Below are 14,199 nucleotides of genomic sequence, written 5' to 3' on the forward strand. Positions count from 1 at the left end.
AGGTAATTACGTTTATCATAGTTTTGGTGATACTAGTATCCCACTTAGTCATTCAAGGATTCCATGATTTCCCAGTGATTTAGGGAATCCAAGTCATGTCAGCATCCATTGCCAGGAATGCAAGCTTATGTTTCAGAGCCACCAGCACTGTATTCCAGAAATATTGATTTTCTTTTCATCAGTATATTTTCAACTGCCTTTCGTTCTGGGATTAAGCCTCAGACTTCCAATGGCCCCCTAAAGAATTTTTTTTAACCAGAAAATATGTTTCTCGCCTTTTGTATATGTTAGCTGAGTTGCTCCTAGTGCAGTGTCTGAGGCTCCACTTATACAAAGTCTTTGTTCTTATTGCCCAGTAATGACATTCTACATTATTGTTCCAAGTAAACATGCATTGGACATGCTGTGAATGCAGACAATGTATCCTCAAATAGAGCACACATATCTCACGAGTGCCAGTTGTAGTAGTGATCACCACGGTGCAGTACAGACTCTCCAGATAAGTAGTTTACACTGTGCTTATCAGGAATGACAGGGTAATTCAGTCTTCATAAAGTTTATCCAGCTCTTTATACTCACGTCTAATCTTTTATTATCATTCACTCAAATTGGATGTGAAATTGGACCTTTTGAAGCTTCACATTTAGGGAAATTTGATTTTTTTATCATTATCATTAGACTCTGACCTATGTTTTCTTTTAAGTTTCTTTGAAATTGTATTGATTGAAGTTTTCTTTTAGTTTTCATTTATTTAATACTTTGGCTCTCAAAACACTCTCTGACAATTATTCGCGCCACCACAATTCTGTAATTGTGACCGAAGCTGCAGGTTATTCATTTTCTTAAATGCCCCTACATGTTTCAGTTCAACATCATGGGTTATTTTATCTCTCCATGTCATCCCACTTTCCTATATATCCTTTTAGTTTTCTATCCATGTGCAATTGAGTACAATTCAAGCGTGTCATTGGAGTTATTAAAATCCCTCTTATTACTGGTAATTGGTTTCTCATTTCTTTCAGTTAAATGTACAATGTAAATTTTAAAAATCTGTCATGAGGATATATTGTGTGGAAGTTCAAAAAAATTAATTGTCTTAATTTATGTCTAGATCCAGGTGAAGGATCTAAGGCATGATTCAGTCACTCTTACTAGATATGAAACAAATGGAAAATATGTGACCATGTTAACCACTTCTTTACTCAGGAAAAATACAACAGTCCAATTGTATTTCCTAATAGTTCAGTACTTCTCAAAAGGGGATATGATGATGGAGATTCTCTGCAGAGGGCAATGGCTAAAAGGAAGCCAATAAATGCAATCTGCTATCCCTATTCCTATTTTCTCTTAATCAGAGGTTATTCAAATGTCAAGCATCTTCCAGTCATTTGCAGGCTACCACACTTGGCTATGTCCACGTTCGGGTAGCACTTGTTTTCTCTACCTTGTAGAAGTAGTAGGAAACAGGGTCATTCTGTACCTTGTAGAAGTGGTAGAAAACAAGGCCATTCTGTACCTTATAGAAGTGGCAAGAAACAGGGCCATTTTGTACTTTGTGTAAGTGGCAGAAAACAGGGGCATGCTGTACCTTGTAGAAGTGGCAGAAAACAGGGCCATTCTGGCATCATGTCAGAGAACAGCCAAGAGAACAGGCTAATGCACTCAAGATACTGAATTGCTCAGTTTCTTGCAAGGTTTTCTGGACACATTTGCTAGTAAATATAACATAAGTACTGAGTAAGAGCAAAAGGGAGAATGAGGAAATATCAATGCTTTTTGTCTGAAACTCCTATCCATTATGTATGATTCTTTTTTATTGATTTTCTTGAGTAATACATTCTCTGCTGCTATCCTCCCTTCATCTCCCCTCTCCTTAAATCCCGTGCCATGGTCCCCATGCTCCCAATTTACTCAGGAGATCTTGTCTTTTTCTACTTCCCATGTAGATTAGATCCATGTATAATTCTCTTATGGTCCTCATTGTTGTCTAGGTTCTCTGGGGTTGTCATTTGTAGGCTGGTTTTCTCTGCTTTATGTTTAAAAACCACATATGAGTACAGAAGATAACTGTATTTCTAGGTCTGGTTTACCTCACTCAGTATGATGTTTTCTAGCTCCATCCATTTGCCTGCAAATTTCAAAATGTCATTATTTTTTCCTGCTGTTTAGTACTCCATTGTGTAAATTTACCACATTTCCTTATGCATTCTTCAGTTGAAGGTTATTTAAGTTGTTTCCATGTTCTGGCTATGACAAACTATGCTGCTATAAACATAGTTGAGAACATGTCCTTGTGGCACAACTGAGCATCCTTTGGATACCCAAAAGTAGTATTAGTATGCTTTACAGAAGCTTTTTAGTTTTAAGAAGTCCCGTTTATTAATTATTTTTCTCAGTGTCTCTGCTGCTGGGGTTATATTTAGGAATATATATATTGAATGTGCCAATGCATTCAAGTGTACTTCCAACTTTCTCTTCTCATCTATGATGTTCAGTGTGGCTGGCTTTATGTTGAGATCTTTGATCCATTTGGACTTGAGTTTTGGGAATGGTGATAGATAAGGATCTATTTTCATTCTTCTATATTTTGATATCAGTTATTCCAGCATGATATGTTAAATTTATTTTCTTTTATCCATTTGATTTTTTTTTCTGTTTTGTCAAAAATCAGGTGTTTCAAGGTGTGTGGATTAATATCTGGGTCTTCTATTTGGTTCCATTGGTCCTCCTGTCTGTTTTCATGTTATTATCAGGCTATATTCAGTACTGTAGCTGTGTAGTATAGTTTGAAGTGAGGGATTGTGATACCTCCAGAAGTTCTTTTATTGTAAAGGACTGTTTTGGCTATCCTGAGATTTTTGCTTTTCCATATGAAACTGAGTACCGTTCTTTTGATGTCTGTGAAGAATTTTTCTGGGATTTTGAGGGGCATTACATTGAATCTGTAGATTGTTTTTGGTAAGATTGCCATTTTTACTATCTTAATTCTGCCTACCCAAGAGAATGGGAGATCTTTCCACTTTCTGGTGTTTCCTTCAATTTCTTTCTTCAAAGCTTTAAAGTTACTCCAAGATAGTTTATGCTATTTGTGGCTATTGTTTTATTTGACTGAGAACTGAGAAGTCTGTTTCCTCTATTGTATCTTCAGCACTTGAGATTCTCTCTCCCATCTCTCTCTCTCTTTTTTTTTTTTTTTTTTTTTTGGTTTTTCGAGACAGGGTTTCTCTGTGGCTTTGGAGCCTGTCTTGGAACTAGCTCTTGTAGACCAGGCTGGTCTCGAACTCACAGAGATTCACCTGCCTCTGCCTCTGCCTCCCAAGTGCTGGGATTAAGGCGTGCACCACCACCGCCCGGCCTCTCTCCCATCTCTTGTGTTCTGCTGTTTATGCTTGCATTTGTGGTTCCTGATCATTTCCTCATGATTTCTGTTTCTATAATTCCCTCAGATTGTGTTTTCTTGTCTCTGTTTCAGTTTTAAAGTCTTGAATAGTTTCTTTCATATGTTTAATTTCTTTTTCTTGGTTTTCTTTCAGGGATTTGTTGATGTCTTCTAAATTTTCTTTGTTGTTTCCTCAATTTCTTTTTCTTTCTTTTTTTGTTTTTGGATTTTTCGAGACAGGGTTTCTCCGTAGCTTTTGGTTCCTGTCCTGGAACTAGCTCTTGTAGACCAGGCTGGCCTTGAACTCACAGAGATTCACCTGCCTCTGCCTCCCGAGTGCTGGGATTAAAGGCGTGCGCCACCACCGCCCAGCCAAGTTTCCTCAATTTCTTTAAGGAAAAATTTTATTTCCTCTTTAAGTGTCTCAACCATTCTTCTAAAGTTATTTTTTAGGTCATTTTCTTTTGCTTCATCAATATTTGGTTGTTCAAGTTTTGCTGTTGTAGGGTCACTAGTTTTTACTGGTGTTGTGTTGTTCTTTGTGGTTTTGGGTGTGATCTTACCTTGTCTACCCATCTTTTCTTCTGATTGGTGGACTGTCTGTGACTGTGGTGATCAGTCTTCCAGGTGCCAGTGGATTGAAGGCTTAGATGGTTTTTCCTTGTGGTTCAGTCAGTGCCACAGTTCCAGTTACTCCTTATTCCTTGAGGTTGCTCAGCACACCTGGGTTTTGCTTTGATCCTGTTGAGTTCACTTGCTCAGGCCTGCTGTGGCCTAAGTCATTGGCTTAGTCCTGTTTCTGTAAAAGTCCCTGGTCTGGATCCACTCCTGCAGAGATATCTGGTTTGGGGTTGGTCCCACAAGGTCTCTTGCTCCAGTCTACTCCCTGCAGTTCCCAGACTCAGGTGTTCCCAGACCCACAGAGATCCTGGCTCAGGCCTACTCCCCCAGAGGTCCCAGCCCTATGTCTAGACCAACAAAGGTCTCTAGTTCCTGCCTTCTCCCTCAGAAGTCCCAGAGTATAAAGAGATGTTCCACAGATTCCAGCTGTCATTTGTTGGCCTTAATTCCTGAGCATCTGGAGCTCTGTTCAGGAAGTCTTTTGCTATATCTATACCTTCCTTGTATGCCTACAATTTCTTCTAGCAGACTTAGTAACCACAGAAATCAGGAAAGTATGAAGGGACCATATGTGGGGGTGGAGTGTGGATTGAGTGTGAGACAGCGATAACATGATACAAGGAATATAAAGTGGAAGATCAAGGTGTGGACTACAGCTAGGCAGGTCAATACAACTTGTAAAGGACTGATAAGTGACAAAAGCAAGGATATTTAATAATGCCTCAAGGAATCATAATATTTAAATTTACCCAAATGATCTTATAAGCATAAATAAGCACAGCTATTACCACCCTTTACAGCAAATGAAGACATTGTGAAACAGTCTTTTCTATCATGGAGTGCATAAACAGGACTGGAACAATAAACATATGAACATGAATATTTAATAAAGTCCCTCCTCTAAATAAGAACTACAGGTAACCAGTGACTGCTAAAAAAAGAGGATTTAGTCTTTCTTACTACTGAAACCCCTTATTGTTGTGTGGAGCTGCGGGCCTGCTTTTCATCCTGCCCAGCTCCCGCACGGCTAGCTTTACACCAAAAATAACAACACACAAACTGTATTCTTTTAAACACTGCTTGGCCCATTAGCTCTAGCCCTTACTGGCTAATTCTCATATCCCGATCAACCCATCTCTAATAATCTGTGTAGCACCAGTCTTACCGGGAAAGATTTGGCATGTCTGACCTGGCAGCTAGCTGCATCGCATCTGCCCGGGAGAGGGGAGCATGGTGTCTGAGCTCACTTCCTCTTCCTCTCAGCATTCTGTTCTCTCTACTCCACCCACCTAAGGGATGGCCTATCAAATGGGCCTAGGCAGTTTGTTTATTGACCAATGACCTTCCTCCATCACCTTATTTCTTGTACACAAAAGAATAATTAGCACTGAAATCATGCATATGCAAGTAAAAGATGGATTATCAAATTTATCTTTTTATTTGTACACATACACACATATAAAATGTGTATGTGTGTAAAAATTATCAAAGGAAAAAAGGTTATCAACTTGAAAGTTTGATGGCATGTCACATAGGGTGGTGAGAGGGCACCAGGTATGGAGGTAGAGAGTGGAAAAGAGGGGAGGACATGATATAATTCTATTACAATTAAAATCATATTTTAAAATTAATAGATAAATAACTGATTCAAATTACAGTAACTGTTGTATATTTACTCTGAAAAAATGCATACATTTCCAGATTCACTATCACTTTAACCTACAAATAACCAATGTAAATCCCACATATATACAATGAGTGACAGATTACAATACTTGTTTCAAAGGCTTTTGGTAGATTTTGTATTTTGCATACACACACATATATCTATATCTATATATATCTATATATATCTATATATATCTATATATATATATATACACACACACATATATATTTGTCATGCTGCCTCTGTCTGTCTCCTAGAGACTGTAAGAAATGATATATTTATGAGAGGATCAGCCAAATTTCAGTAAAGAAGTGAACAGTGATAATTGGAACAAAATTGAAATCATTCATTACTGTAGTTAATGAAAAAACAGTTGAACCCAGCCAGGCTGTCACCACCATGCTTTGGAAGACTCCAAATATGCAATCAATGTAACTTAGTAAGACTGAACACATTGTCACACATGAGCGAAGTGCTCGTGAGGATGGGATAAAGATGTTCCTGAGAAAGTGATGCCTGCAAAATCACTTCACATTAAAGGAACTCTCAAAACATGTCATGACATTGAAAGTGCAAAGGATGCGATTTGAGAAGCTGATTCAAACTTGGCAAGGAGAATGACAATTCCCCAAGGCATAAGATGTTCATACATGAGAGTAAGGCAAGAAATGGTCAAGCCCCTCTGATACTTTTTTTTTCAAAAAATTGATTTTAAGTAAAAATTTTCTAAAGAATTGAATCTGCTTTTAGAATTTTTATTGGTCTAATGTACAATTCACTGCCTATTATTTTTCAATACTTTCTATATCATTGATAGAAAGAATACGTTCAATATTCTAATAAAATACACAGGGCAATGATAATTTTTCCACTAATCATTAAGATTACATTGCACATCAGTTTATGTTGTCATACAGTACATAGTACATATAAAGCTTGATTAAATTTTCTATGAAAATCTCCATAGTAATAAGGTTAGAGCAACTAGGTAATATTTTCTAATAAAATTACCTTTCAGCTAAGCATAATAATTTATATTTTATTATTTTAATAAATGTTAAAATCTATCTTGTAGCAGTTTAATGATCTTAACCATTTACTAAAAGAAAACATTTAATTATGAGATCATAAGTTTTTATGTCACATGCTATATGTTCATTTGTTCATATACAGAAGACCCATGAAGATGCTGGATCTTTTACTATGTCATGTAGAGTGCTTCATTGTTTAGCACAGTAGGTCTTATTCCAGGATATAGTACTAATATGGATATTTTTGTAAATTAGTATTCTCCTTTCTGTGACCAAGCACCTAGAAACTCATCAAAGAAAGGAGTGTTTATCTTAGTTTGGGCTTGAGAGGGACAGTCTTTCTGGAGAAGGAATACAGACACATGTGGAAGGGCATGTAACTGGGACTATTTCCTCCTAACCTCCACATTGACCTGCAGAACAGGAAACAGAAACTTGGCAGAAAGTGGAACCTGGATATAACTTCAAAGATGTCCCTGGTCATTTAACTGCTGAAGGCTCCACTTCCAGATTTTTCTACAACCTTAGAAATCAGAAGCAGTAGTGAAGCACAAACTGTTGAAATATATGTGACTGTGATAGACATTTTCTATTCAGGACTCTATGGAGCAAGAGTTTTTTTTTTTAAATCATTGCTCAAATTTCTTTTTTTTAAACAAAGCATTGTTTCTGCTGCTCTTATATTTTCATTTAAATAAGTATTTAGTGGTGCTTTTTATTTCCTGCAATTCACAACTGTATAACTTTAATTAGCCTGAGAACTGAAGAGGTAATTTGCTGTCTCTGGCATATAATTAAGTGAATATTTGCTAAATATTTTGGTATTATTTCTTACTTAAGTACTACAATTTAGTCCAAATATTCCTTTTCACTGAGTTATTATATAAGTACCAAATATTTTCATATTACAAATCTTGTTTACTCATACAGACTTTTATTTAAAAATTAATGGGCAGTTTCTGTGGACATGTACCATGCTACTTACTGAAGAAACACAATTAAGCAAAGATCACAAAATTTGGTGTTTATCATCCAGAAAGGATGTGACTCTTATCTTCACTTTGTAGCGAATGCAATGGAGGGAAGCAGGAAGCTGAACGAACAGGTTTAGTTTGTAGGCTAATCTCTGTTCTGCAAACATAGCTTCCTATTGCTGTGATTCACTGAGGATGACTTAGATGGCCATGCTCATTCATTCATTGGGAATAAGATCTCTTTGTGTTTTGTTAAGAGAAGCCACTAAAAGGAGACTGTTTTGATATTTCTAATCATAGTTTCTTTTTATAAATTTTGTTTCTGTTTCTTGATATTATTTTGTTTTTGTTATTGCAAGAAAGAATACAACATTGGGTAGATAAGGAAGTAGAGAGGAATTGTGAGGAATTAGAACATGGGAAAGAATATGATCAAAATATCTAAAGAAAGTTGAAAGAGAACATTTAAAAATACTTAATTTAAATACTTTAAAACAAAAATACTTGGTTCAAAAATTGTTAGTAATTCTTTGCTTCTAAAAGCTTTTAAGTTGAAATGCAATGGGTCTACAAGAGAAAAGAGTTGGTGGTGATTTTCAACATTCACAAAAGAATAAATCAAATGACCTAGCCTGAAGGCATTATCACTATGCAAGAGTAATTGCCTGCTTATTCACTTACAAGAACTAGATATAACTTTTAGTCATAGGACATATTACTTCTCATGCTCATAACCTTTTACTCTAAATTTCAAAAGTATATGTTCAACTTATATAAAGCCTACATGACATTAAAACAACTTTTAGCCGGGCGGTGGTGGCGCACGCCTTTAATCCCAGCACTTGGGAGGCAGAGGCAGGCGATCTCTGTGAGTTCAAGACCAGCCTGGTCTACAAGAGCTAGTTCCAGGACAGGCTCCAAAGCCACAGAGAAACCCTGTCTCAAAAAACCAAAAAAAAAAAAAACCCGAAAAAACAACTTTTAGCTTTCCATTCATCACTCATTCTGTCCACCTGATGCTAAAATATAAAATATCTTTTAATTGGCCTTTTTATTACATGTTTACAATTGTTCCTTCCTTGTTTTTTAAAACATTTCAATTATATAAATTGCTATAAACATAGAAATATATGGTGGTAGTAATTGGTATTTCTAAATTTATTGTTTACATATCTTGAAATTAAACAGTCATTGGCTACAATGAAGAGCAATAAGCTGTTTTTGAGCTTTCAGAAAGAGAAAATGATTTTTGGAGTTTGAAGGCAGAGGTGCACAATCTCAGCCATTAGGATTCCTTTCAGAGGACATCCTCTAATTCTCTCTCTATGTTTGCTATGAACATAGAGATACTTGTGATGTACTTACATTCTGCAATATTTTTATGATGAATACCCAGAACATATGAATATGGCATTATTTAGTAAAAGAATGCCTACAAGTAGAGTTTTCTTGATCATCTACAATTGTGATCCTCTTGTTTTAAGTGAAAGGGCTTTAAATTCAATGATAAGAATCTTTGGAAGACATTAGCAGAAACATCAATACAGATTAAAACTCATTAAGGTATCTTCTTCATGATCTTATTACAGAAATGACTCCATTTCTCTGTACTTGTTTTTATATTAATTGTATACTTTCTCTCAGGTTTAAGGTTATGTTCATTATGATGGGAAGGGCATGGTGGCAAAAATGTTCATATTTGTAGTAGGAAGAGCTTGAGGCCGCTGTTCATATATTTTTTCAGTCAGAAAGTCAAGAGAGGAATGCTGGTGTTCCACACACTTTCTCCTTTTATCAGTCCAGGACTGACTGAAGTCTATAGTAAAGTACCACACCATATCAGTGTGTGCCTTTTCTCCTCAGTTAAATGTCTCTGGAAACAGCATTATAGATAGACTGGACTCAAAAGTGTATTGCCTAGGTAATTCTAAATATACTCAAGTTGAATATGAAAATAAACCGTACCTTACTTTATACTTTGTCTTTATGGTAGTAATAGACATTTAGCCTCCTTTTTTTCACAAAGTTTTCCAAAATTTTATAATAGATTGAGTGAAAAATGATAAATAGTGTTTTAATGAAAACCAGGAATGATAGTCAATGCTACATACATAGTTTGCATTCTTAATTTCACAGGAGCCAGATAATTAATCTATATTTTTTATAAATACGTTTCTGCCCTGCCCTCATCTTTCCCACCATGCTTTTCTCTATTTTGGTGTTTTCCTTCTGTATGACTATAACACTTTTACTAGTTATGATTTTGTCATTGCAAAAAGTCTTCACACTCCTCAGTTTGATCAACTGGTTTTACAATCACACAATATCGAATGTGCAACAGGCATAGACAAAAATAATTTCTTCTTTTAATTTTCTAGGGAAGCTATAAACATTAAAAATATGGCAAAGACTATGAGAAAGCAAGAGAAAAGTTATTGTTCATTCTTTAAAATAATAAAAAGCAACCATTTTGCCAATCTTGAATTTGTAAGGCAGGATGAGTAACCATTTGAGAGATACTTTCTGCTTTTTTCACTGTTAGGATGCATTTGGATCTCCAGAACCTATATGGAAACAGCATGATCTTTGCTGAATTATTCCCACTCTTATAAGTTTTCCAGACATGATTGGTGACATGGACTTAAACAACCAAGTCCTTCAGAGGTAAAAGAATGATTGATAGGAAAGGTTTTGCCCATTAGGTGATTATTTAAACAAATAAATATAAGTATTACTAAAATAGACTATGAATATTCTCTGTCCTTAGGGCTTCAAATCTAGATCAGCCATGTTCTCTGGATCATTTATTTTTATTAAAATTACACTTTTGAAATAATGTTGCTATTTCATTCTTGTGTGCTGACATTTTAGGAATTTTCTATTTTTTTTTAATCTAAAAAAAGTTATTTCTTCACATACTGATTCTCTTAGGAGAAAACAAAAAATGAAAAACCAAAAAGCTTCTCAAAAGTTATCTGTAAATCCATTCACTTCCAGAATTATTTCCTCAACCTGGTATTCAGAGTAGTCTTGTATTAAGATTGGTTATAAATAAAATAAATTAGTCATAGTCATATCTGTTTAATAGAATTTCTTTTCCACAGTTAAAATATCTACTTAAGAGAAATCCAGTAGATTTTGATTTGTCAGTAATTAAATAACTGTTTCTTGGGTAGACCAGATGGACTGTGGGCAAAGCCAGTAGTTCTAAGCCTGCTGACTGAATTTTTATCCCTGGAATTTGAATAATAGAGGAAAGGACTGACTTCTACAATTTGTCCTACGACCTCCAAAAGTTCTCTGTGGAATATTCATGAATCTTTCTGCCCTGGTGAGTATTTAAATAAATGAGGTTTAAAAAGTAAGTAAAAATATGTTTTTTCAACCAGATGTTTCCTCTGAAGCTTGTTAGCTTTACCTTTGTAGGTTTTAACGAATGAGTTCTAAACAGGTTGTTCTGACATTTAGAATTCTTTTTTTTGTCATATGTTTCTTTTCTAAGAGTCATATGCTGGATGATGATTTTATTTCACCAGTAACATGTGGCAAATAAAATTTGCTATGACCTTTTTTTTTTTTTTTTTTAAATTTGCTTTATTCTGTCTTGTTTTGTTTCGTTTTCTGTTTTTTTGAGACAGGGTTCCTCTGTGTAAAACTCTTGGCTGTCTTGGAACTCCCTTTTCAGAGCAGGCTGCTTTCCAATGCACTGGGTACTGCCTGTCTGCCTCCCAAGTGTTGGGATTAAAGGTGTGTGCCACCACTGTCCTGCACTATAATCTTTTATACCACCGGATTTCCCAGATCCAAAAACCCACTATTTACAGAGAAAGTCCTTATGTTTTAGCTGTATAGTAGAAAATGACATGCTTTTTATTGAAATTATAAATACAGTTTCTAATTACAGGAGCATATTCTTCACTAATGCAGAAAGCAAGACAGAATTAAGTATCACATCACATTGTATATTATAAATGTAATTTCCAAACTGAGAATATGAAATATTTTTAAGTTATAATGTAGCTTATAGAAAAATGCCAACATGGTTTACAATATAAATGCAATCAGGTCTAGAATCAACAGGTCTATTGATTGCATTTATAATGTAAACCATGTTGTCACTTGTTAATACATCCCACACAAAGGAGATTCAAAGAGTAATCCCTTTCTTAAAAATCAGTGGATGGTGTATGTATTTTTCCCTCTGGCTGATACAAGACATTGTCAGGAGCTACAAAAAATTACAACAGAATTCACTTTCTGACAAGTATGGATTACAGATATCTGAAATATTTGTTGATGTGGTTTTTAGGTCTTTGGAACCTTGTTGTAGAAAAAGTGTAGGAAATTTTTGAGACTGAGCTACAGAATCCATATGCCACTATTAACTAATAATTCTGGTTGAAATCTAGAACACTAAAACACTGGATGAAACTTAGGCTGTGGAGGTCTTGAGGTTCTAGAGAGAAACAACTTATTGGGAGCCAAGATAAATGCCATTCACATTACTGCCTGGCATAGAGTCTGGTGTGCTTTGCCCCTGTGCAATCCATTGATCCGTGAGCAAGACTAAGTTTAGATTATTGAACTCATTTGTTTGAAGGAAATTCCAAGTCAATATAACATTGCAACTGTGGCATTGTTACTGCTCGCCACTGAGTCAGCGCAAGGAGCAGGCATTATGAGAAATGTGCCATTTAGCAACAAAAGAAATGTCAGCAATTTTTTATTGTTTATTTATTTATTAAAGATTTCTGCCTTCTCCCCGCCACCACCTCCCATTTCCCTCCCCCTCCCCCATCAAGTCCCCCTCCCTCATCATCCCTAAGAGTAATCCAGGTTCCCTGCCCTGTGGGAAGTCCAAGGACCACCCACCTCCATCCAGGTCTAGTAAGGTGACCATCCAAACTGCCTAGGCTCCCACAAAGCCAGTACGTGCAGTAGGATCAAAAACCCATTGCCATTGTTCTTGAGTTCTCAGTAGTCCTCATTGTCCATTATTTTCAGCAAGTTCGGTTTTATCCCATGCTTTTTCAGACCCAGGCCAGCTGGCCTTGGTGAGTTCCTGATAGAACATCCCCATTGTCTCAGTGTGTGGGTGCACCCCTTGCGGTCCTGAGTTCCTTGCTCGTGCTTTGTCTCCTGCTCTTGATTTGGACCTTGAGATTTCAGTCCGGTGCTCCAATGTGGGTCTTTGTCTCTGTCTCCTTTCATCGCCTAAATGTTTTTCTTTGGGTTCACCTTCGTAATTAGCTTCTCTAGGTCCAGCAAGTTTTAAAATGGAGATGAGGATGGTGTGGAAAATGTAGCTGTAGAAGATAGAGTGATTAATTCCTATTAGTGAGAAAGCTGATACTCTTTGCTGGAACTTTAGGAAAATTCCCCTGAGAGGAAGAGCTCACAAATCAGTGGCTCCAGCTATCTGAGAAAAAAGTGCTGAGGCGAATGCTTTTCTAGATTCTCCTGCAGGAGAACACAGAGGCTACTGTAGTTGCTATAGTTATATTAGAAAGTAAGTAAAATCTATTTCTAGCTGTCCCAGTGATACTATTTTGAAGGACCTTATAATGTAACAGTTATGGAGGATTACATCAAAGTTCCAGAAGGCCACTGAGAGCAAACTATGTATGGTAAGGTCAGATTCCCATCTAAAGGACCCTCTAGAAGCCACTGGGTAAAGTTGCAAAGATGAAACATAAGTTGTAATTGATATTAGTAGAATTTTATGATGCTAAAACCGTGGAATGCCTGGCAGAGAAAAGTACAGGTAACAATTGGAGCTGAGCTTTACTTGTTACAGGTAACAGAGAAGAGGGATGGGGCTTAAGAACATTGGCTCAGATTGTTTCATCACCATCTCCAGTGCTAAACTTTGAGCTGAGGGATTTGGTCTTTGTCCTCCAAATAAGGGATTTTCATATCCTCGCTATGCATCCATTTTTCCTTTATTGATAAGAATTGTATATCCAGAACACTCCATTTACATTTTATTATACACATTTTGTTTTTGCGAAGTTAAAAGACTGCCTTGAGTAGACAAGGAAATTTTTGGGATTTTGAACATTAGAAGAATTAAGATCTGAAGGATTGTTAGAAATAAACTAAATGCATTTTGAGCAAGAAGGCTATGAGCCTATCTAGAGAAGGGGCACATATTATGATGTGTTTGAGTGTCAAGTTTATAAGAGTATATATGTGATGGTTTGTAGCACGATTAATAAAAACCCAGAGGCAGAAATTGGAGTTCAACCTGAAGGACAGAAAAGCAAAACAGTCAATCACTGGCTATTCCCTCTATCTCAGTACAAAGTGGTGATCCTGCCTTCAGGAACCTCAGAAAGAGACTATGTGTCTCCTCCTGTCTTACATTCCTCTCTAGTGCTGGGATTAAAGACGTGCACCACTACTTCCTGATTTCTATTGCAACTACTGTGGCTACTGCAACTAAAGGTGTGTGTCACCACTGCCTAGTCTGTATGGGATGACCAGTTCAGCTCTTTTACACTCTGAACTTCAGGCAAGCATTAT

This window comes from Chionomys nivalis, chromosome 6 (assembly GCF_950005125.1).
Source record: "Chionomys nivalis chromosome 6, mChiNiv1.1, whole genome shotgun sequence".
In the NCBI taxonomy this organism is placed as follows: domain Eukaryota; kingdom Metazoa; phylum Chordata; class Mammalia; order Rodentia; family Cricetidae; genus Chionomys; species Chionomys nivalis.